The sequence below is a fragment of the Mastomys coucha genome, unplaced genomic scaffold (assembly GCF_008632895.1).
Source record: "Mastomys coucha isolate ucsf_1 unplaced genomic scaffold, UCSF_Mcou_1 pScaffold7, whole genome shotgun sequence".
Classification (NCBI taxonomy): Eukaryota; Metazoa; Chordata; class Mammalia; order Rodentia; family Muridae; genus Mastomys; species Mastomys coucha.
Genome location: NW_022196913.1, coordinates 33822495 through 33845613, shown reverse-complemented (window position 1 = coordinate 33845613; position 23119 = coordinate 33822495). Strand labels below are relative to the sequence as shown.

The window sequence follows — 23119 nt, the reverse complement described above, 5'->3', positions numbered from 1 at the left end:
ATGAAACACTCCTGAAATAGATACCCGTCCTCTATAAGCTAGACTGTCTTTTGGTTTTATACAGAAGGGAGCATGTCACTTTTTCCTGTTAACTCCGTAATGCTTTCACTATATATATGTTTGCCTCTCAGTTATACTAGTTGAAGTAGGATCCAGAACTTTTTTTTTTTTGAAGGCAAAGAACATCCATGAGTTTTGGCTTCATGAATGTTGCTTGCAAAAACCACAGTGTTTATCAGAGGCAAAGCAAACACTCATTTACAGTGTAGAGTATAACGAAATCTATGATCTTTTTGCCTGAGGACTCTTTCCAAAACAACATCCAGGCCAGCGTTTCCCAACTGAGAGTGTTCGGCTGCAGTTTCCCATCTGGGCCGTCGCTCAGGGTGGGCCTTCCCTGTTTTAGTTCAGGCTGTTAGTCAGCATTTAGGGGTCTTTCTCATTTTTATCTTTAACCCTAGGGCTCTTAAAAAGTGAACAACTTTCTTAAAAGTTCTTATACTTTTTTTGGGAAGGAAGTTCCAGTTTACTACCAAAACTTAAATTTTCTAAGTTCTTATAAATGAGATTAAAATGTTTTAGCTTCCAAATATTCATTAATATTGTGTATAATTGAGCTTTTCATGTGTTAACACTATTGTATGATTTTGCTAAACTTTTTTAAAGTCTTATTTTTTAAAAGTTTGCTTCTGATTGTTTGTGTAGTATGTTGTGTGTGTGTAATTCTTCTTTCTCTATGCTCCTGTGCGTCGAGATTGTTTCTTTGTAATTACTTTTCTGGTTGGGCTGTCGTCCATAGTGTGACCCTGAAGCTTGAGAGCAGACACCTTGGTGTTCTTTATCAGGTAGAAGGGATTAGTCATTCAGCTTTGAATGTAATGTGAGTTTTGTGTGATAGAGGAAGTTTGCTTCTGTTCTGAGTTTGTTAAAAAATTTTTTATTGTGAATGGATGCTCGCCTTTGTCAGATGCTTTCTCCCATTCTTTGGGCTGATCCCTTGACTTATGGTTCAGTCATCACTGTGAGGAATTAGGTGGTAAGTTGTTGTTTGCTAACCCATGACTGTTTTACTGCTGTGAGCTGTAGTTCGTAATGGTGCATTGTTTTCCATGTATTTTGGGATTCAGTAGATTAGGGCTTGGCACACTTATTGTTTGAGGGGGAGTCAGATATAGCAGAGGTCTGTCGTTTCTTGAAGGCTAGGGTTAGTTTACAATTTGTTGTTGTTATCGTTATTTTACTTTTGGAAACATGGGCTGATTCTATAGCCCGGGCTAAATGAAGTCACTAAGTGGCTCCAGGTTTGCTTAGAGTTAGCATTATTTCTTTCTTACCTCTAGTCACCTGCATGTAGAATTGAATAAATAAAAGTGTACATTGCTTGCTTGGTATTTTTTTTCTCCAAGGGAATTTCTTTCACACCATTGTCTTCTCTGATTGCAGAAGGCTCTTTCTACATCTCTTCACTTGCCTCTGTGGGTTTTCAGTCCTTCTGCTACCATTTGTGTGTCTTTTCTCCTACTGAGTGTGGCTGATCTGCTTGGGTTGTCAGCTCACCCGTGTTCTCAGAGAGCTAGCTTTCATTATACAGATGCCTTTTCTGATCATTTTTTGTCCCTTCTTGATGTTCTCCTCTTTTTCTGTTTCCTGAGCTTCAGAATTTAGGTTATTTGTTTATTCTTGTTTTCCAGTAAAATGTTTAAGTTTGTGTGTTTCCCTCGATAGTCATCGTAGACATCTTAGAAATTGGCATGTATCCCTATACCTCTATTTACTTATTTTAAGTTCTATTTGTGATGTCATACTTAGCCCTTGTAATGTGAGCAGCATGCTTATTAGCCACAGACTTCTCAGGAGCTATCAAAATAGCCCTCTGTTGTGTTTTTTTTGTGTTCTCTATTGCTTAAAAGCCATGGTTTCAACTTATCTAAATTTTGAGAAACTTGTTTTGTTCAGAGAATGATGTGTTTTGCTGAATATTTCATGGCTCTTGATAAGAATGTCAACTAGATCAAGTTTTTAGCAGTGCTGTTCTTGTTCACTTTGAAATTACTTATTTTCTTCCTTTCTCTTCTGTAATGGAGAGCTGTCTGTTGAAGTTTGGAAGTGTAACTGTGGCATTTCCAGTGTCTTCTTTTTTCAATTCTAGTTATATCTATGTACTTAAAGCTATAGTTTTACATGATGCAAAGTTAGGATTCTTATTGCCATTAGATAAATCCCCCCATGCCCATTATGAAAAGGTACTGTCAAGCTCTGATTCTATCTGTAGATCTTCTTGCTCTTTTGATAGTTGCCTCTGTTGCTTGCTGTGAGGCTGACATGCCCTTTCCTATTGTCTTTATTTGAACTGACTGGCCTATATGTGATGGTGCTTTTTGGTTGGTTTGTTCATTTGTTTGTTGTATCCAATCTGACAGTATCTGTTTTTTATTCTTTAATCGAGATGTTTAGCTCCTACAATTTTCATATATGAAAGCTGTCTTCAGTTTTATCTTGCTGTGTCATCTTCCAATCTCATGTAATGTTGGCTTTGGCTTCCTTCTTGCCTTTTATTAAATATGGATTGCCATTCTGTTGCTTCCTCATTGCCTTACTTGTTCTTCTCTGGCTTTAAGGATTTATATTTAACTTACTGCAATTTTCCCATCTCCTGCTTTATTTACTCAATTTTTTTTTTTTTCAAGACAGAGTTTCTCTGTATAGCTCTAGCTGTCCTGGAACTCACTCTGTAGACCAGGTTGGCCTCGAACTCAGAAATCTGCCTGCCTCTGCCTCCCAAGTGCTGGGATTAAAGGCGTGCGCCACCACCGCCTGGCATTTATTCAAATTTTTGTCCTACATTTTACACCAGTAAACTGGCCACATGTCCATGTAATGCTTTCTTTGGACAGAAGTATATTTATTAAAAAGGTTCTTCCAGGAGGGCTATAGTCTTTTCTATTCCTTTCTTAATCAGTTCTCATGCTTTCCATTCCTTTCTGTATGTTCAGATTCCTGTCTAGGTCATTTTTCTCTGTGAACCCTTAACATGCCTGTAGTCTAGTCTGCTTTCTCTTATCCTTTTCAGATCATAAATAGTATTTCTGTCACTCTGATTTTTAAATAATATTTTCAATGCAGTTAATACTTCAATATTTTGAATATTTTCAATGTGTTCTCAATAGCCTTTGTCTTTTAAAACTTCGAGAATGGCCTGCATTCTTTATACTGCTCATTGTTTCTTACCAGACATCATCTGTCCTTTAATTTTATTTCCTTATAATTGGATACTGTGTGTTAAATTTTCTTTTGGGAGCTGTACAGCTTTATCAGTGTTTCTGGCATTATAACGGTGCTGTCTTGTAGTTTCTTGTGCGGTTTCTATGCTGTGTTCCTTAAGCTTCACAGTCTCTGTGGCTTTACACAGTCTCTGTGGCTTTAGACGTTCCATCAGGTGTCAAGAAGTTGAGTGTTGTTTTGTGCAAGGATCCTTCCTGCCACTTTGTTGCAGGTCCACTTCATGTCCCTCCGCTCGGCTGTATTCTGTTATTCACTTGTTAATCTTTCTCTGCATTTCATTAGGGCCAATTTCTATTTTGGGCTTAGGCTTACTCATCCCTCTATTTTTCTTCTTTGCTCTTCTATTTTTAACTGCCAGAGGCTTGACTTGAATCTTTTTTTAAACACACACATATATTTTCCCATCAGTTCGCATCCTCATTGTGCTCACAGATTCTTCTACCACTTTGAACACATGGGATTTGTTTGGCTGTTCCAGCTCTTGTCTACTGATTTTATCATCCGTGTCATTTCTCATTCTGTTCCTACTGACTTATTTTTCTGCTCATCATGGGTCATGTTTTTCTGCTTCTTCTCATGTCTGGAAATTGGTTATTAATATCCAGACTATAAATTTTATGTTGTTAGGTGATGGCTTATTTCTTTCTCCCAAATATTTTTGGATTATGTTCTTGGTCCCAGTTTGGTTACTTGGAAACACTTGGTCTTTTCTGGACTTTCTCTTAATTGCTGTTAGCAGGTCAAGGGTATCTGTTAGTGGACGGCTAGCTTTCTTCAAGGCATGTAAATATGCTTTTGAAGAGTCTGCTCAGTGTCCTATGTGTTGGAATGGCTTTCTCTTCTGACTGATAAGGAATTCCTCATGGGTACAGGCCTGTCAGTCGTAAGAGACTTGCTATAGTCTCCACAGCTCTTTAAAGTTCTCTTCTCCTACAAGTACTAGCCTGCAGACTCTTATGTACTTAGAGTCGGTGCCCAACTCTTCTCTACCAGAGCTGCTTCCTGTCCTTGGGATACTTCTAAATAAATAGATTGAGATGTGGAAAGTGTCTTCATAGAGCACAGAGGAGAATTGAAAAGCTGGTCCTACTTAGTGTTCTTCACTTTTTCAATGCTATATGTTGTTTGTTTGTTTTTATTCATTTGTTTATTACTGTTTGTTTATTTTTGGTCCAATATCTGAAAATTACTTTGCATATATTTTTTTGTCCTTTTTATTTATTGTGGAAGGGAAGATCGTTTCCTCTCTCGTTCTTTCTTCGTCTAGAACTCAAATCTATTTGCTAATATTTTGCTTATATTGATTATATTGTATTGTTATATTGTTATATTGATGTTCCTAAAAATGGAGGAATTGTCACTTCCCCCTTTCCCATAGTTTCTTTGTCAGAATTTTGAATCTGACAGAAAGAGAAATGTTTGAAGTATGTTTTTTCTTTTTCTGTTTTAAGGAATTACTCATGTAACCACTATATCATTCAGTCTTTTAGGATTACATAGAAGAAATGTTTAGCATTTACCTACGGTAACTTGATTTTTAGATTTTTTTTTTGTCTTTTTCTGGGAATAGATTTGATAAATTGCATTTTTCTATGAAATTATGTACTTTATCTGTATTTTCAAAATCATCTATAAAAGGTTGTGTAATGTATCTTATTTTAGCAAAAATGAGTGTTTTGATAGACACTCATTCCTTGCCCTTTCTATTTTTACATGTTTTTATTTATACCTTGCTTCCTGATTAACTTAACTCTGTTCAGTTTTTTTTTACTGGAGTCATCTTCATTGGCTTTTGCTCAGATTATGAAAGTAAACATGTTTATTGAGAAGAGGTTTGTAAATTTGGAAAGAGTACAAACAGTAGAATCAAAATCAACCAGTCTTTCATTCTGAGAGAATTAGTGTTCCCAGCTTAGTAACTGCTCATACGCTGTTATGCGTGCCACTACACCTTCATTGTAATATCACTGAGATCAGTTTTCTGAGCACATCCTTGAGTTACTGTCCAAGGGCAGTGAAAACGAAGAATCTGAAGCTGAGTTGCTTAGAATTGACCCTCGTAGGAGGTGTAGAGCCTGGTAACTCCAGCTAAAGCTGTAGTGCCTCACTTCTGTGGTGTCTGAGGCAGAGTCCCCCTTTCCTCTCCTTAACTCTGATGGCTGCTTCTGCCTCCTGACCTCGGATAGATCAACTCTCTATTCACATCTTCCTTGGCCTTTGGATGCATTAACTCTCTGTGCAGATATTCCTTGGCCTTATTTTTCTGTGTCCCTGTACAGATTTCTCATTCTTTCAAGAAAACCAGTCATTGGATCAGGATCTGCTCTATTCCAGAATGACCATACCCAAACCAGATTGTGCCCACAATGGCAGTGTTCCAAATAAGACTCCAGGGAGATATGGATTTTTGAGAAACAATATTCACTCCAGTACAGTATTGTATTGCTGGTTTTTATTTTGTCTTTTTCAAGAATTTTGTGTATGTTTGTTTCTGAAAGTGAACCTAGGGCAAAACCGATAGAGTACCTCAGCATTGTTCTGTATGAGTATTGTGGTATCATAGTGTCCAGCTGTACTTACGGTTTACTTAATAACACAGATTTCTATCTACATCTACAAAACACCATCCTAAAAAGCAAACCAGAGCCCACCAAACTTGCTTACCACTTACATCTTCATCAGATTTAGAAGACTCTTATGTTCTGCCATCCGTTAAAATTATTGTTTTATGTGTTTCAGTGAGTAAAATGAATGCAATTCTTTCCCAACTCAAAACTAAGAATCATAAAAAGCAAATAGTAGTAATTGAAATTGTGTCAGAAAACCCTAAAACAGTATCACTTTGAGTCTTGTTTACCTGTTCAACAAACCCCTCCTCACCCTTCCGTTTGTGAGCTTGTCTCCCTCACTTAGCATCCTTAGTCATGCCTTTGTTTCTTAAGCATATGCTTATTTGTCTGCAACCTCCAGTGCTAATTTTGAAAGAGTCAATATCCATTTTATATTATGAGGATTAATTGTTCATTTTGGTACTAGCTCTTTGAATTTTCCTTAGGCGAGATAGAAGGGGTGTAGGGGTGGTTGGGGTCAGGAAGGAATTGGAATTTTACACACTGCCATGTTACGCGTGGACTTTTCTTTAATTCTTGAAACTTAATGATTGTATTAAGAAATGAAGACAAAAGTGAAAGGACAGTTGCTGATAGTTACCGGCAGAGTTTGACTTAGAGTTTACGTTATAGCTTCCTAAGTTTGCCTCTTTATAGTTTCATGTTAGAGATACATATAAACATCTACAAAGTCTTCTATCTACAAACCCACTTCTTAACATTGAAATAGGAGTCTGCTTAGTTTTTATTGCTTTTAATCAATTCTCATTCATGTACTATCTATTCATAGTAGATTATAGTTTTAAATTTTTCCTTAGTTTTCAGATTAAGAAAAATACATTTTGTATTTTTTGTAACCTTTATATTGTATGGTATTAAATGAGTTGAGGCTATTTAGAGAAACACCCCCACACACAAACATACAATTAAACTAAATTGTTGACACATACCTGTAATCCAGCACTTAGTAGTTTAAAGAGTATCAGGATTAAGAGGTTCTTATTTATTTATTTATTTATTTTGGTATGCTGTTTTATTGTAGTTACAGCCAGTGTACATAAAATAGTTAAACCTTGTGAAACAGAACTCCATGTAATTCAGAGAGGTAGATGTTGAGGACTGACAAGTAGAAGATAATGTATTCTGGCACGTGTTAAAGAGAAGCTTTTGTACAGACTTCAAACTTAGTTCTTTTGAATATTCACTGGTTTATGAAAAGTGATTTGAGAAACCTCAAGATAGATGTCTACAAAAAGGAGCAGACTTTCTGGGGTCTGAAGGGATTTGTACTTGAAGACACTCCAGTCAACAGAGGGTCATGTTGAGCATTCTTCAGACAGAACTGTTTCAAGTCTGCAGCTGCCTGGAAAACCTTCATGCATTGAGCCCAGTCTCCTGCCGGAGCTGTTGAACCACCTTCTTCATGGTGGCGATGCTAGAAGAACCCGACATGGCACTCAGGACACCCGGGCCTACGAGTCAGTCCGACCAAGTAGAGGATTAAGAGTTTTAAGGCCAGTATGGGTTACAAAGCAAGTTTTAGCACAGTCTGGGCCTTCCTCAGGAGGCCCTGTCTGCTAGAGATGTGAACAGATGTCACTGAACGATGTATGATGGAAGTGGATAGTTGTCCTACACCCCAAAGAGCACACTAACTCGCCATTCACACTGCCCCACCAGGATAATGTGATCCTGCTTAGCACACATTCACTATTTGTTTCTGAGGATTTTTAAGATTTGATTCAATAAGTAAGTTTTTTTGTTGTTGTTGTTTTAAGTTTGTTTCTTTGTTTTGGTTTTGAGATAGGATCTTATGTAACCTTGGCTTGATTATCCATCCTCCATCCTCTGACTCCCATGTCTTGAGATTACACAATGCTCATTGCATTAAGAGTGTGTGTGTGCGCACAGTTTGTGTGATTCTGTGCTCTACTGCATCAGTATGCGCCATGACTCTCAAGTAAGCTTTCTGCTGCTAGTGTGGGCCTGGGCTCTGAAAGGGTTCTTCTGGTATTATTGAGTCATTTCTAAGTGATGGTTCACTTCATAGCTTTCAGAATCTCTTGTTTGGTTTTGTGGGACCAAACATTAATAAGTATCACAATCAAGAATTCGACTACAGTCTCTTGCCAGTATGTCTCAAATCAGTTGTTAACTCCTGAGACATAGTCCTGAATTGAATTTTGAAAACTATAGAATGGACAAAATGGCAGGGGCCCACCTCTTTCTTGCAGTTTGGGCATTGGGAAATGGGGTCTAGTGTACTCTCAGGTGTTATTTTAAAAAGTAGCTCAATCTCTTGTACAAGTTAGTTATTTAAAACTGTGGATCTGCATCACTACCACTGAAATCAGAGTTTGGCTAAACTTTTTCATGACTCTGGTTTTGTCAGGCATCTTTAGAGTGAGAATAGGCTTTAGCAGAACACATATTAAACTTAGGGAAACACTTAAGAGTTCCTATAAACTCATATAGGTCCATTTTTATGCATATGTCTTGTCAGGATACTGGGTTTGTGTGTGTGTGTGTGTGTGTGTGTGTGTGTGTGTGTGTGTGCGCGCGCGTGTGCGTGTGCATGCATGGGACCCTGCTGCTGTGAGTGTACACTGAGGAACTGTAGTCCAGGACTCAGTTAGAGAGGTTCTCCGTTTCTCCTGTTGTGGCACATGTTGAGTATTCATAAGGTCAGGATTTAGGCCATATAAGGATTTTTAGAATCTCGTATTGTTTGCTCTTAGTAGATGGATCAGTTGTGTTGTTTTAATTGTTTATGATGTGAGTCTTTGGTTAGTTTATGGTTTAAATTAACACATTCATTAGATTGAACTAGAGTCATGTGCCCTTCACAACAGCTTCTGCAAAGTACCATTTCAGTTGCTCCTCTCTGTTGCTACAGAGCTCAGATACTCTACTGTCAGTTCCTGGCTATGTGTCTGTTATTTTATGCCCCCCCCATTTTAATATTTTAACTTCTATTAATGAACAGTTCCAGTTAAGGTAAGTGCCTTCTGTGATGTCCTAGAAATCCCAAGTGTCTGAAGCAAACATTTTCCCAGCGAGAATCCAGGTGATAGCTAGTGTGTTTTGAAAAACACTCTGGTACAGTATTTCCATGTAAATTTCTTCTGTGAATATAACAACCTTCAGTTTTTAAAAGATGTAGTGGAGTTACCCATTGCGTTGGCACATGCATTCTTGTTTTTCTTCACTTGGAGCTCGGCTCTCTGTTCCCGTGATGACTAAACTGGTCCTCACCCTTGCTTCACAGCTCCACAGCCAGCTTTTGATTTTCAATTGTTCAGCTCTGAGATGATCTAAACACTATTACATACATCTATCTTGTATTATATTAAAGTGTTAATTAGTAAACAAATAAGGCTGTTTTCTGTACTTGAAAATGAGTGCAAAAAGTAAAGCTATTTCTAATGTGTATGACTTCTTAATTCTTTCAAATAGATTTTTATTATAGAGAGATATAACACTATATCTGCTGTCAAAAACTTTAATATTTTCTGAATCATTTAAAAAGCCACCACATACATGGTCCCCTCAGCCAGAAGGGTTGGACTGTGGTGCCAGCCCCTGTCAGCGGTGCCACATGTAAATACTGACACTGCTTAGTAACTCTTATTGACCCTGTAGGAAGTGGCTCCTTCCACCTGGGACTCATGCCATGACCAAAGTGTAGTGTGTGGCCTGCTATGGTTAGTTGTGGATTCCTGGCAAGAGTGTGTTCGCACTGTATGGTGGTGCTTTGTAGAATCCTCAAAGTAGAGGGTTGTAGGCCTAGCAAAGTGTAGGTGGTATGGTCCTCTCCTACAGGACTGCTGTGGGCCTGACGTGGAAAGTGTGGGGGACTCTGATCATTTGCTCTGTCTCATTAGCACTTCATCTTTGGTAACTACTGCAATTAAACTGGTTTGACTCAAGTCTTCCTGCCTCAAAGCTTTTTGATTTCTTCACGTATCATGGTCTCCCAGTGACCACTTTCCCTGTTTAACCTTTTTCTAAGGAGATTTACAGATATTAACTTGGTTGTTCTTCCAGTCATCTCTGTGAGGTGAAGGATTAGTATTATTCCAAGTGTGCAGATGAGGCATATTTTACCTAAGTAGCTTATTTGCTAACTATTACGAAGCTTTGTTAAGTACCAGGCAGATGTTCTTAGTCTGCAGGCAAGTCTAGTGTAAAGATAGTTTAGTCTTGACTTAGGCAGGTTTCTTACAGAGCTCTCTCCAGTTCAGTGGGACCCTGCCTTACTAAGTTACTGACCAGGTATTAGGTCCTAGTTTCCAACCATCTTAAGGTGAATACTGTCTTGGCCACTTTCTGCCTGTGTGACATTGGGAATGCCTTCTGTCTTTTTTTTTTTTTTTTTTTTTTTTTTTTTTTTTTTTTTTTTTTTTTTTGTGAAAGAATTCTGCTATGCCCATTCTTTTGAAATTTTTATCCAGAAGTTTTATTCTTTTTTGTTAAAGAGTGCCCTGTCGCTTAATTAATTGAAAGCTTCATTCAGAAATATTCATTGAGGCTTTCCTATATAGGAAGTGTTAGAAAATGTGCTGTAAATGAGGCCCTTGTCTTCATACAGTTTAGATTCCAGAGACAGACTAATGAGCAGGCAACTACTATCTAAGAACATAAGGCAATTGTAAGCATGAAGGCCATCAATAGAGCTGTCTGATGAGCTATGGAGCAAGGGCTTGATCTTCTCTTTGGAGAGAGAAGTTTTGAGGCTGGTCTTGGATAGAGTCATCTCATTGGTATGAGATGTGTAGGAAGTGTGGTGGTGGTAGTAATGGTGGTGGTCGATGGTAGCTGTGTCTGGAATCCAGAGTCCCAAGTCAAAACAAAGTCTTGGTAAGCTGCTTGATACAGAATAGCAAGGAGGCCACTGTGTAGGAGTGATGACCAACAGGAGTAGGAAACCAATCGGGAGTCATTGACACACCGGGTTTTACTCACCCTATACTGGGAATCAACATGGCAGAGGCGCAGTGACTGCTGTGTGGAACAGGTAATAGATTCAAAATGGGAGAAGCAAGAGTAGCCTGACCCTGTAGTAGTGTAGGTGAGGTGGGGTGCAGTTGCTGTCCTAGTACAGGCCCTAGGTGTTTTAGAGGAGCACCACTGGAATATCTTTCCCTCTTGGTCCAGACCTAACTCCCTCACGCTACTTGATGCCTCCTGCTTCCTCTTTGCTGGCACTCCCAGGCCAGTTTCTCTCTTTTCTGCACAGCCCTGTCGTGGCACCAGTGTAACCCCTTATTAATTATGGGGATTCCTCACAGACACTGCTCCTCAAGGGCAGGGGCTTTTCTGTCTCTCCCTTCAGAATATTTAGCAGAGCCAAGTACAGTGTGTGCGTGCACATGAGTGGCATAATGCTGTAGAGGAGGAGAATTATTGGATAGAAGAGGTTTTCTGAAGACTGAACAGACAGGTTTCCCTTTGTATGTTTTTCTCATCTACTTTCTAGATGTTGTTAAGTTGGCAGTAATAAACTTGTTTAATACCTTGTATAAGGCCCAACCTCTGGTAAGACATGGATGCAATTATATCCTGGTGAGGCCCCTTTTACTCTTTTATGGGAAAGGAAATTAGTGGAGCAAAATACAGATCAGAGGTCAGCAAACTGTAGCCCATGGGCAGATCCAACCTGGCTTCTTTTTCCATAGGTTTTACATGCATCTTGGCTGTGCTCACACAGTTTTGAATTGTCATCAGCTGTATCTGCTTTTCACGATAATAATTCAGTGCTTGTACAAAGTCTCTAGCCCTTAAAATCTGATATCCTGGTACTTTACAGTAATGTATATTAGATCCCATTCAGAGCATTACTCTAAAATTGTACTGTATTACATTTTATAATGTAGATCTGGTCTGTGACAAGTTGTTCCAGTGAAGTTGGATAGCAAAGATTTGAATAATAAGAATATAGCTGTTCATGAATTAATACAGGCTTATTTCCACTGAGTTATTTACTTTCCGCAAAGAGCAGAATTGGAAGGTTAGTTGTACACATAATCATGTTGAAATGTCACTGAGCATTTTAGGCTTACATCCCGGCCCACTCTTTGTACCCATACCAGGCTACAAGGTAAGTCTAACCCTGAGGACGTTTCCCAGATATCAGTTCCAGAATCAGCAACACCAGGCCACATGGTAAATAGTACCATTTTCTCTGACCCAGTATATTTAAACTCTTTATAGTTATCTGGTAATTTAAGCATACACTTCTCAGCCAGCCAACCATTTAGTCTTTTCTGTAGCCTGACTAAATAACTCCGCTACCGCCCTACATCTGCCCCTTCTCTTTGTGTTTCTCTACTTCACTCCTCCCCCTTAAACTGTACACTGATGGCTAGCTGTTATTCTAGGAGTCTGTCTTTCCTCATCCTCTCCATCCCCATGTGCACTTGTGAAAACCCACATTCTTACTTGGGGTCTGGGACGGTGCTGTCTCCTTCCAGGATGCTGCCCCAACCTCTAATTATGCTGGGTCCGACCTGCTTAGGTTACCCTGCAGCCCCTGTCCCATTCTCCTGGGTAAGTTACCTGTGGACTTGGCAAATTCCTCTCTTTTCACCCCATTAACAAATGGTACAGTGTTTTGTGGGAAATGAATAGCCAGAGGTTCTAGATTGCAGTGAATTGCTACAACACATGTTTAGATGGCATGCATTGCATTCTAAACTTTCCTTGTGTACTAGAACATCAAGTAAAAACTGTCAATCACCACTTGAAATATGTACACTCATGTATTCTGTGGTTGGTCATGGTAGATTTCCAAGACTGTAAACATTGAGACTATCTGTGAGTCGGAGCTCAGGTAAAGTGAGTGCGGGCTGACCTTCCAAGGGCCTGCTCCTCCTCCATGCTCATTGCCTTTCTGCAAGCATACTGCGTTTTGTCTAGGCCTAGTGAGGCTTAGAGTCTGGGAAGCTTCTTGAACCTTTGCCAGAAGGAACACATTTTCCTGACAACCTAGTGTTCTTATCAGTGGATTGTCTTAGCATTTCTGAAAGTTTGCAGTTTTTCCTTTTTTTACTTTTGTTAAATTTATTTTTAATTTATTATTCAATATATTTGGATCATATTTTTCAGCTTTCCTAAGTCCTCCCAGATCCTCCTTTTCCCCCAACATTTCTATCTAACTTCACATTCTTTCTCTCTCCCTCTCTCTCTCTCTCTCTCACTCCAAACAAAAAAGTTACAAGAAAACAAAACAAAAGAAAACCACCAAACAACAATAGCAACAACACCTACATACAATCACAAGGAGTCTTCTTACGCTGTTCAACTACACCTGGAGTTACTGTTCATAGTACCACCCCATTGGTGTAAACTGATTTTCCTGTTCCTAACAGATACCAATTGCAAATACCTTATTGGTCAGAGCCAGGACTTTATGCCCAGGTACCTTTCTCAGTGCTGAGATTTTGTTGATTTGAAACTGTGTAAGTCATGTGCCTCCTATCAATCTCTGTGGATTATCAGTCCTGTTACTCTGTTTCTTTGGAATTGTTTACCATCTCTGGCCCTTGCCATTTTTCTCCCTCCCCTTCAGCACAGGCCTGTGAGCCCTGAGGGGAGGAGGGATTTGATAGGGACATCCTATTTATAGCTGAGTGCTCCAAGGTCTCCTCTCTGTGTGTACATTGTCAAGGTGTGTGTTAATCACCATCTACTGCAAAACAAAGCTGCTCTGATGAGAGTCCTGGCATTAGTTATTTATTGATGTGTAACAATATTACCCAAATATGGCTGCTCACAGCACGTTTGTTTGGCTGTGTTTATGAGTCAGGTGTCTGGGTGCTGTACGCTTCAGCCAGCCTGCAGTAAGATGTTTGCAGTAGCTGCCATATCATTTGAAGTCTCTAGTAACCAGGGAGGAGACTTTCCCAAGTGTTTTGGACCATGCAATTCTTTATAGGCTGTTGTGTCAAGGTCCCTGGTCTCTTATTGGAACTCCACTGGAGGATACCCCCAGTTCTGTAAAGTGGGGTTCCTACACTGTGACAGCTTGCTCCTTCAAAGCCAGTAAAGGAGTGCTTCCTTGGTGGACAGAAGTTATGGAATCATAAAAGGACTTCTTACCAATTTGAAGCACTGTAGTGGTCTTAAGTGGTTTTCTGATCCGGCCCACACAGATGAGAAAGGTTCACACATGGTAGACATTCTAGGAGGCAGGAAATCAGAGGCTGTTAACACTCTGAGAGGCCGATACATATAGATTGTCTAGAAGCAATGCCATGGCCCAGTAAATTCTGTTGAATAAATACTCAGTGAAGTGATATATATGTGGTAATAAAAATGTAAGACATTAACTTTTCTACCTGCAACTTGTGGTTAATTGCTAAATCTGGTTAGATATATAATTATATTTCTGCTGGCCCCATGCTACCCACCTTTCTTCTGAAGAGGCTAGAGAGAACAGTTGGTGGTATTTGGGACTGTTGTTGAGTTTTCATTATTAGTCCTTTCTCTTATGTGTAGCTCTTCTTCTGAGTCTTCTTTTCCACAGTTTCTTTCTATTCAAACTTTATATAATTTAGTCACTTTTTTTATTCCTCACATATAGGTTAAATGTTCAAGAAATCCATATGGAATTAGTGATTTCAATGGGCAGGGTGGATTTGCACATGATTATAACAGGTTTTTAAACAGAGCCCCTCTGAGACTTGGGCTTTATTAAGGGGTGTAAGTGGGTAAGGCTGAAGTTATAATGGTTGCTGGTTGGTGTAAGATGGTTACTGACCTAAGAAGATGCATGGAGAGGTAGAGGGAGTATTCAGATGCTTTTGTAGGGTTTTGCTTCTCTCTTTCTGTCTCTGTCTCTGTCTCTGTCTCTCTCTTTCTCTCTCTTTCTCTCTCTCTCTCTCTCTCTCTCTCTCACACACACACACACACACACACACACACACACACACACACACACACACAGAGTAATGACACTATGTATCCTTGTGGTTTTCTAACTACTGTCCTGAACATATTCCTCTGATAGTTCTGGGCCCAGGTGTATATCACTCAGTGACAGTCTGTATTTACTTTAAAACTGTTGCTATGGCTGGAGAGATGGCTTAGTTGTTTGGAACACTTTCACAGAGGACCTAGGATCAATTCTCAGCATCCACACATATAGTTTATATATATTCACATATAGTTCATAACCATCTTAATTCCAGTTCTTGGGGATCCAGCACTCTATTCTGACCTCTATTGGTATGCACATAATTAACATACACATATTCAGGCAAAACATCCGTGCATATAAAACAAAATAAATGTAAAAAAAATTATAAATGTTGCTGATGATAATAGTACAATTAATGGATCACACGTGGCTCTTGCTTGTCGCTATTAGTACTAGCTAGTTATTAATTGTAACTCAATGAAACACTGTTAAATACACTTGGTCAGGCTCCATCACAGGTCCCAGCCTTGTGTTCTTAGTTTCATGGCAGCTTTGTTGGGTTTGGTTTTCCATTTTGTTTTATTGATTTTTGTGGGGTCGGGGGGAGGTGAGGTGAATTCGTTAGAGTGCATTTTGGGAGCAAAAGCCTCTTTGTCTTTCCTAACAGCTGGGACCTGAATTGTGTTTGAAAGCAGTCTTGCTCTGGGCCATGATTTCACAACCTTTCAAACAGAATCAGTGTTTGAGTGGCTGTATCTGTGGCAGTCTGTCTGTAGCCTTTTCTGGAGGCTGGGATAGATCTCTTCTCCATACCTGTGGACTCAGCCTACAGAGCTAAAGGCAGAGGGTTGGGGGGCGGCGGTAACTACACTGACCTCGTGTTCACAGGGACAGAGGCCTTGTCACTGAAGCCAGTGTGACAGACATCTCAGGATTTTGTTCTTCAGATGGAGCAGATCTTACTGGGACTCTGACTTACAAAGTGGCTTTCAGTTTTCCTGCTGAGTTGTCTTGTGAATGCTGTGTTTTCAGGTGTTTTGAAATGCTGTGGATGTTATAAATGGCATCGTGTGTCTCAGAGGTCAGCTGGGAGTCATGGCTCGTCATGTGCCTCCTCACCCTTTTATTTTTAACCAGCACACGAGTGTCTGACTTTCACGTGGTCTTTCTTGCTTGTGGGCTGCTGCCAGACCCAGTGTCTTGTTTTGCAGAGATAAATGTCTGGTGGATTTTGTTTTGCTGTGAGATGCATGAGTCACACTTAGCATGAACTCTGTGCTTCCTCCAGACCTCTAATTATTTTGGGTAGTCTACATGCACCTCAACGCCATGCATCTGATGTGCTGAAAGGTTGCATTATGTGCCAGTTTGTGAAAGTTCTGATTAGTCCCCTGCTCTTTTATGTCCTCCAAAGATAATATGCTTATTCCTTTACTGTGCCAGGTACCAATCCCATTGCCTTCATTTTTATATTCATATACTGATCATAAAATTAGAAAGAAGATGGAAGGATTTTTTTTGTTTGTTTCATTTGTAGCTGGCCTAGCCTCATAGCTCTGCCTCAGTCTCTCTCAGTGCTGGGATGACATGCTCTTCCATGATTGCCTTTTGGAAAAGACTTTTACAAGTAGCCCTTTATAATTTTGTTAAATATTTTCCTGATAGTAATCAACATTACCAAAAATTTAGGCTTCACTTGTGTGTTTAACCCTCCAAGACACACAGACTTTTAGGATAGTAGTTTACAGTTAAAAACAAAAGTAAAATAATACTGGGATCAACAAGACAACTGAAATATTTTCTATTATGTTCCTATTAAAGAGCTTGTTAAGCATTATCAAATTTATCTTTATTTCCAATAGGTTATGACATGTAGCGTGTGTAATGGTTGCAGCCGTGTGTAGTGGAGCCAGACTGTCTGGTTCACCTACTTAACCAGCTGTGTAATGTTTGCGATATTTGTCAGGTTATTTATGTTTCTATGTCTGTTTCATCTTTGGAGAGAATACCAGTGGCAGCCACTTCATGGGGGTGCTTTTCAGGGTTTGCATAGTGTGTCTAAAGAGCCTGGAACAGTGGCTGCTGTAGTGCTTCATGTATCATTCTTCATCTGTGACTGTACGGCTTTACACATTTTAAAATTTGTTTATATTTATTTATGTGGTGTGTGTGTGTGTGTGTGTGTGTGTGTGTGTGTGTGTATGTGTGTTTAGTACATGTGCACCAGTATTTATGGAGTCCAGAAGAAAGCATCAGATTCCCTGAATCTGGAATTATAGGTGATTGTGAGCTGCTCAACATTGGTCCTGGGAACCAAGTTCAGATCCTGTGCAGGAGCAGTCAGAGCTCTTAACTGGTAAGCTATGTCCCAGTCCTTACATAAAAAACATATACACTCACACACAGGTTTCTATACACACACACACACACACACACACACACAAATTATACATATAACTTATAAATATATGTCTAAATAAAAATCCTCTCTCTTTTTCAAGGTATTTGATAAGATTTAAATTTCAAACACTAAATATTGCATGTAGAAGCCAGTTTTCTGTAATATCAATGAAGTGAGAAATTAGAGTGGAACAGTCATTATCAAAGCCTTTTATGGCATATGTTAGTATATGAAACATTAAAAGCCTGTCAGGGTTACATGGAAGATTCAGTACTACAGTTCTGGTGGCTGAAGCTGTACTCAGTCAGCTGGTAGAATTCTGTCCTTGCATTCTACCCTGCCCTGGCTTCTACTCACTTTGTGTGGCAGTGTATGCTTGTAATCCCAGCTGTGTGAAGGCAGAGACAGGAGATAGGAGCTCAGAGTCTTGGAGGAGGAAAGAATAATGGAAGTTGTCCTGAGTTCCAAGACCAAAGTCTTAATTTCATTGTGTGGCTTAGTGCAGAACTTTCTGTGATAGCCAGTCTTCCTTGGTCAACTAGATGAAATCCAGAATCTCAGAGAAACAGTTCCCCCCTCAAGAGAGGTGGAAAGACCCACTGTGAATTTGTAGGCACCATCCCATGGGCTGGGGTTGTTGACTCCATATGAGGGAGAGACTGGGTGGGTGCCAGAGTTTCCTCTCTGCTTCCTGACTGTGCATCTGATGTGACTGTCCTCTTCATTCTCCTGACCTAACACCTAGAAGTTCTCTGCTCACCATGCTTCTCTCTTATGATGGATTGTGCCCTCAAACCAGGACTCCTTTTCTTTATTTAAAAAAAGTTGTTAAAAAAAAAAAGGGTCAGCCTGAGCTATGAGATCCTGTCTCGAAAAACAAACAGAAGTTTCTGCCTGCCTCCTTCCCAGCATCGTGGCATTCTGCAAGTATTTCTGAGGCTCTGGTTGCAGACATAGACTATGTGTGTTGCTAGTACCTTGTCACATCCCACTGGAGGTTAATTGGAGTCACCTCAGCTGTTCCTTAGACTGCTGATGCACTTACATGCCATTGTTTTTGTTGTCTTTTATTGGGAACATTTCCTTGAACATTTTCTTTGAGTATCAAAAGACGTTTTGTCTGTGGTTGGAAAAAATGTCTCTGAGTTGCCAACCAAACTTGAAATTGCTTAAGAAAATGGGTGTTGATGCTGAGAAATGGTGTGTAGGCACAACACTCTTGTTCTGTACAAAACAGTCAGTGATGAAATAGCAACAGCACATGTGGACTCACTCTTGCTTTATGTTTGAGTGGAAAGAGCTTTGGGAAGAAAGAACTATTTCTGCTGTTTAATACACTTCATTATATTTAGGACTGGGATTTGTTTGGCAGTCATTATAGGGACAACATATAACTAATTCTGTATGAAGCTCCTTGGGTCCTGTTTCTTCATGTTTGTATTGAAATTTAACTGCCATGTATGACTTGTAGGAAACAGATCACAGTCTTTAGGTGATTTGTGAACTCCTGAATTATCTGTGGAATTTCATTCTCCTTTTCAGTTATTATTATTATTCAGTGTTATTAAACAGTCTAGTGTCTGTGTGTCTGTTTTCCCTCCTTCTTTCCTCTCCTCCCTCCCCTTTCTTCCCTTCCCCTTCTTTCTCTCTCTCAACCTCTCCCTCTCCTCCTCCTCCCTCTCCTCCTTCCCTCTCCCTCTCCCTTTCTTTCTCCTTTCCTCTCTCCCTCTCCCTCTTCCTTCTTCCTCTTTCTTCTTCTCCCTCTTTCTCCCTCTCCCTCTTCATCTCCTTCTCCCTCTCCTTCTCTCTCTCTCTCCTTCTCTCTCCCTCTCTTTCTCCCTTCCTCTTTCTTTCTCCCTCTCCCTCTTCCTCCTCTCCCCTCTCCTGCACAGAGGTCAATCACAGATATGATTTTTTGGGAGATATCTCTATCTGGCCTGGGATTTCAGTTGGCTAGGCAAGTGTTTTATCAATTAAGCTGTCTTCCCAGTCTCTTAATTAGTCTATGTGTTTTAAACCACACGTAGTGACTCATACTTATAACTCAGAAAGTTAAAGTGGAAGGATCACAGTGAGTTTGAGTCTAACCTGAACTACATTAGCAAGTAGCTATCCTGGATTAGAGAGGGATACCTTTTCTCCTTATTTCTCTCTCTCTTCCTCTCTTCCTCTCTTCCTCTCTTCCTCCCTTCCTCCCTTCCTCTCTTCCCCTCTCTCTCTCTCTCTCTCTCTCTCTCTCTCTCTCTCACACACACACACACACACACACACACTAACACATCTTAAAACTGAGCATTTTACTTCTCTTGGTTGTGCAGTTTGAGAGCATTTACCTTAGTCTTAGTGTTTATTGGAAGGCCCTCCCCATCACTAGACTCCAGAGTCTTTCTATTTCCCCAAGCTTAGATTGTGTTCATTAAACAACAGCATCCCTGCTCCCTCTTGTCTTCATCCCTGGCACTCTCCCACTTTCTGCATCTGAATTTGGCTATACTACTTATCTTTCAGTTGGAGTCACATCTCTTTGTCCTTTTGTGATTTCCGTTTTACACTTAGTGTTGTACATTTATGGTTCTCCCTAGGGGAAGCATGTGACAGATTTCATTTTTCAAGGCCAGATACTATTCTATTCTATGTACCTGCCAGATTTACTTTGTATACTCTAATTCTGATCAATATTTGTGTTTCTTAGGGATTTTTGCTATGAGAGCAATATTTACTCTATACATTCTTGAACAAGTCTATATGTAAGTGTTTGTATGTAGTTCTTTTGTTTCTATGGTGTTTCTGGATCATATCATATTTCTTCTCTGCCTTTTTAAGGAACTGTCCAGTTATTTTCTGTAGCCACTGTTTTACTTCCCATCTCTACCACTTGTAGACTTTTGTGTCCTCTTTTCTTCAGAGTCAGTCAACAGACATCCTCAAGACAAAACAAAACAAAACTCCTCCATTCTTGTTTATGGTCAACGAAAGATTTATCTTAATTTCTTCATATGCAAAGTTCCTCCATAATATTACAATTGTTCATTATTTTAGGTCTATCTGGCTCTTTTCTCTTTACACCATAGTGTTTGTGTGGATGCAATATAAGGTTTCAACTCTCAACTTTGGTCAAGAGTTTAACATTAAAAGACCACCTCAGCAGCAATCGAATTCTGTGTGCAGGGATTTGGGAAAATGTTTTTAAGGTCCCCAAAGACTAAAATAAAGAAAGCAAGTATAAGACTCGCCATATGTTTAACCCCACTGTCCTATTCTAAAGCACTGGCAGAGACAGTTTTAATTTCTCAGGGTAAGGCCAAGATCTGTAGGCCTGCCAGTTCTGTTGTGTATCAGCAAGTCCTTTGACCAGTTATTTTCATTAAAAATTTGTTTAGATTTATTTATCTTATTTTCTGCTTATGAATGTTTTCTCTGTGTGTATGTCTGGTCACTATTTGTGTGCATGGTCCCCTTTGAGTTCAGCAAGTGCATTTGATGGAACTGGAGTTAGGGATGATTATAAACTGCCATGTGGATATTGGGAACCAGACTCCGGTCTTTGCAAGACCAGAAAGTGCTCTAAATTGTGGAGCTGTCTCTTCAGCCCCTGGTGCATTATCTTCAGTGTGACTTCTTTTTCTACTTATAACAACAACAACAACAAATACCAGCAACAGAAATAAGTTGATAATAGACTAGAGAGATGACTTAGCACTTATGAGCACTTGATTCCCTTATGGAGGACCAAAGTTGGTTTGCCAGCATCATGTTGGGTGGCTCACACCCATGTGTAATTCTAGGTGTAGGGATCTTAATATCTTCTGTCCTCCATGAACACCCACACACATAGTGATGTACATTCACACATAGATAGATAGATAGATAGATAGATAGATAGATAGATAGATAGATAGATAGATAGATAAAATAAATGGAATAAATCTTTTTTCCCTAAAAAAGTGATTTGGTAATAGTGGTATGTCTCCTTTTTATTCCTCTAAATAAAGAAAGATGAGTCAATGAGAAGAGAAAACATGGCATCTGTTGGTCTTTGTCTCTGATGCACTCCTGCTGGTTTCTGAGGTACTAACAACAGGACTGAGATACTGTGGAGATTTCACTCTTCATGTTCTGCTTACAAAGACAGTACATTTATATGGTGTCATTCACGAAGATTGTGTTTAAGTAAATGAATTTGAGAAACATTTGAGACCAGTTTTTAAAGTATGATACAAATAACAATTTAAAATAAATCAACTCAACTAAAATGAATTCTCTTTCCCCAGAACCTTGCCAGTGCCCATGCTTCTACCCTGCCCTTTCCTTCTCAATCCTTCTGGAGGTTTACTGGTTCTGATAGGACCTGTGCATATGGTAATGCTGTCTTTAGCCAGGAAGAAAGCTGTATTACCAATCTGTGTTTTCTTCTTGGGTTCTTTTAGCAAAACTGTGTTGTACTTGTTTTTTAGCTGTAAAATTAGAGAATGACCTTGATGAGTATTATGCTTGAAATTTTTTATTTCTATTTTTTTTGTGTTAGATTTTTCCACAAATTCAGAAATGTAAGCAGTTCTCCACACAGCCCCATCTACAGGGTCTTTGTAGTATGTCTGCTCTGTATCCTAGAAAGGTTATAGAAGTGTCTTGATGTATGGACTGTATCGAATGATCCTATTCACAAACTTGTTACAAATCTCTAGAAGAAAAACGCTCTATTTTAAGCGTAAAGCAATATCTCTCTAGGCATGTTTACTACATTCATACATATATCATGGAAGATGAACTTGCTTCTTGCTTATCTTTTACCTTGATGTTTAATAAACACCTCTATAAAAACAGTTTCTGGTACTCTAGGCACAAGATTACTTCCCAGACACAAGCTGTGAGATATATAGAAAGCATGGGCAATTGACCTGGAATTATTGCCACCACCTATGTGTGATGTTCATTCTACACTCCATCAGCTGATAGATTCACTAACCAGGCCAATACTCAATTGAACTGTTTTCTTGCCATTTCTTTTGTACATTTTAAATTCTGAGGAGTTTTTTAGACTTATAAGGAAAATTTGGGGATATAATAAAGAATGACGTATGCAAGTAGGTTCCAGTGACTTCAGTGGTTCTTTCTGGTCTCCTGAGAACTAAGAAATGTAAATAAAATATGAGTTTTGTGAAATTGTATGTATATGCTAATATTTTACATTCTTTTTACTTTGGTTTTTATCTTTCTTCTTTAAAAATAGTAATAGTGGGTCTGTATCCCCACTGGGGAATGTAGTGATTATCCAGCATCACTAGAAAGCTCTCTTTAACAGAGACCATTAAAGAAAGTCACAACATTTAAAACACAGAGTTGTGGAACTCAGTCCACAATACAGCTCCTGCACCTTTAAGGCTCAGTAATCATTGCAGAAACAGGAGTGGAATGATTGCAAGAACCAGGAGGACCAGGAAGTTTCTGGTGAGATTGTGTCTCCTAGGAATGTCAGAAGCCAGATCCATGTCTCACCAACACAACTACATAAACAAGAGCTAAAATGGACAACAGCAAACATGCTGATGAGGTTGGGAGAAAGCCAGTGAGACTTGAAACCTACACAAGAAACTGCAGGCAATTAGGAAAAGCTGAGAGAGGAAGAAATAGTTTTCTCTCGGGAAAAGCATACCAACTTGGTTATCCAATACCACAATGGTCAGCCCTGCAAACATATAGTCTGAGAAGACTGTACTTATGCCTTTAGGAGTGTGTGTGTGTGTGAGAGAGAGAGAGGGGGGGGGAGAGAGAGAGAGAGAGAGGGAGAGAGAGAGAGAGAGAGAGAGAGAGAGAGAGAGAGAGAGAGAGAGAGAGAGAACAATTAATGAAAAGGAAGCCATTAATTTTAAAATAACAATGAAGAGTATGTGGAAGCATTTAGAGGGA

At 39.4% G+C, this 23119-nt stretch overlaps 1 protein-coding gene and 1 pseudogene across 2 annotated transcripts in view; one reads left to right on the top strand and one right to left on the bottom strand.

Annotated features, from left to right (window-relative positions):
• Cdkal1 (CDK5 regulatory subunit associated protein 1 like 1) overlaps nucleotides 1-23119 on the top strand; it is a 555277-nt gene that overhangs the window by 193555 nt on the left and 338603 nt on the right. The gene's annotated exons all lie outside the window — the stretch shown is intronic.
• Nucleotides 7093-7343, bottom strand: LOC116081719 (annotated as a pseudogene).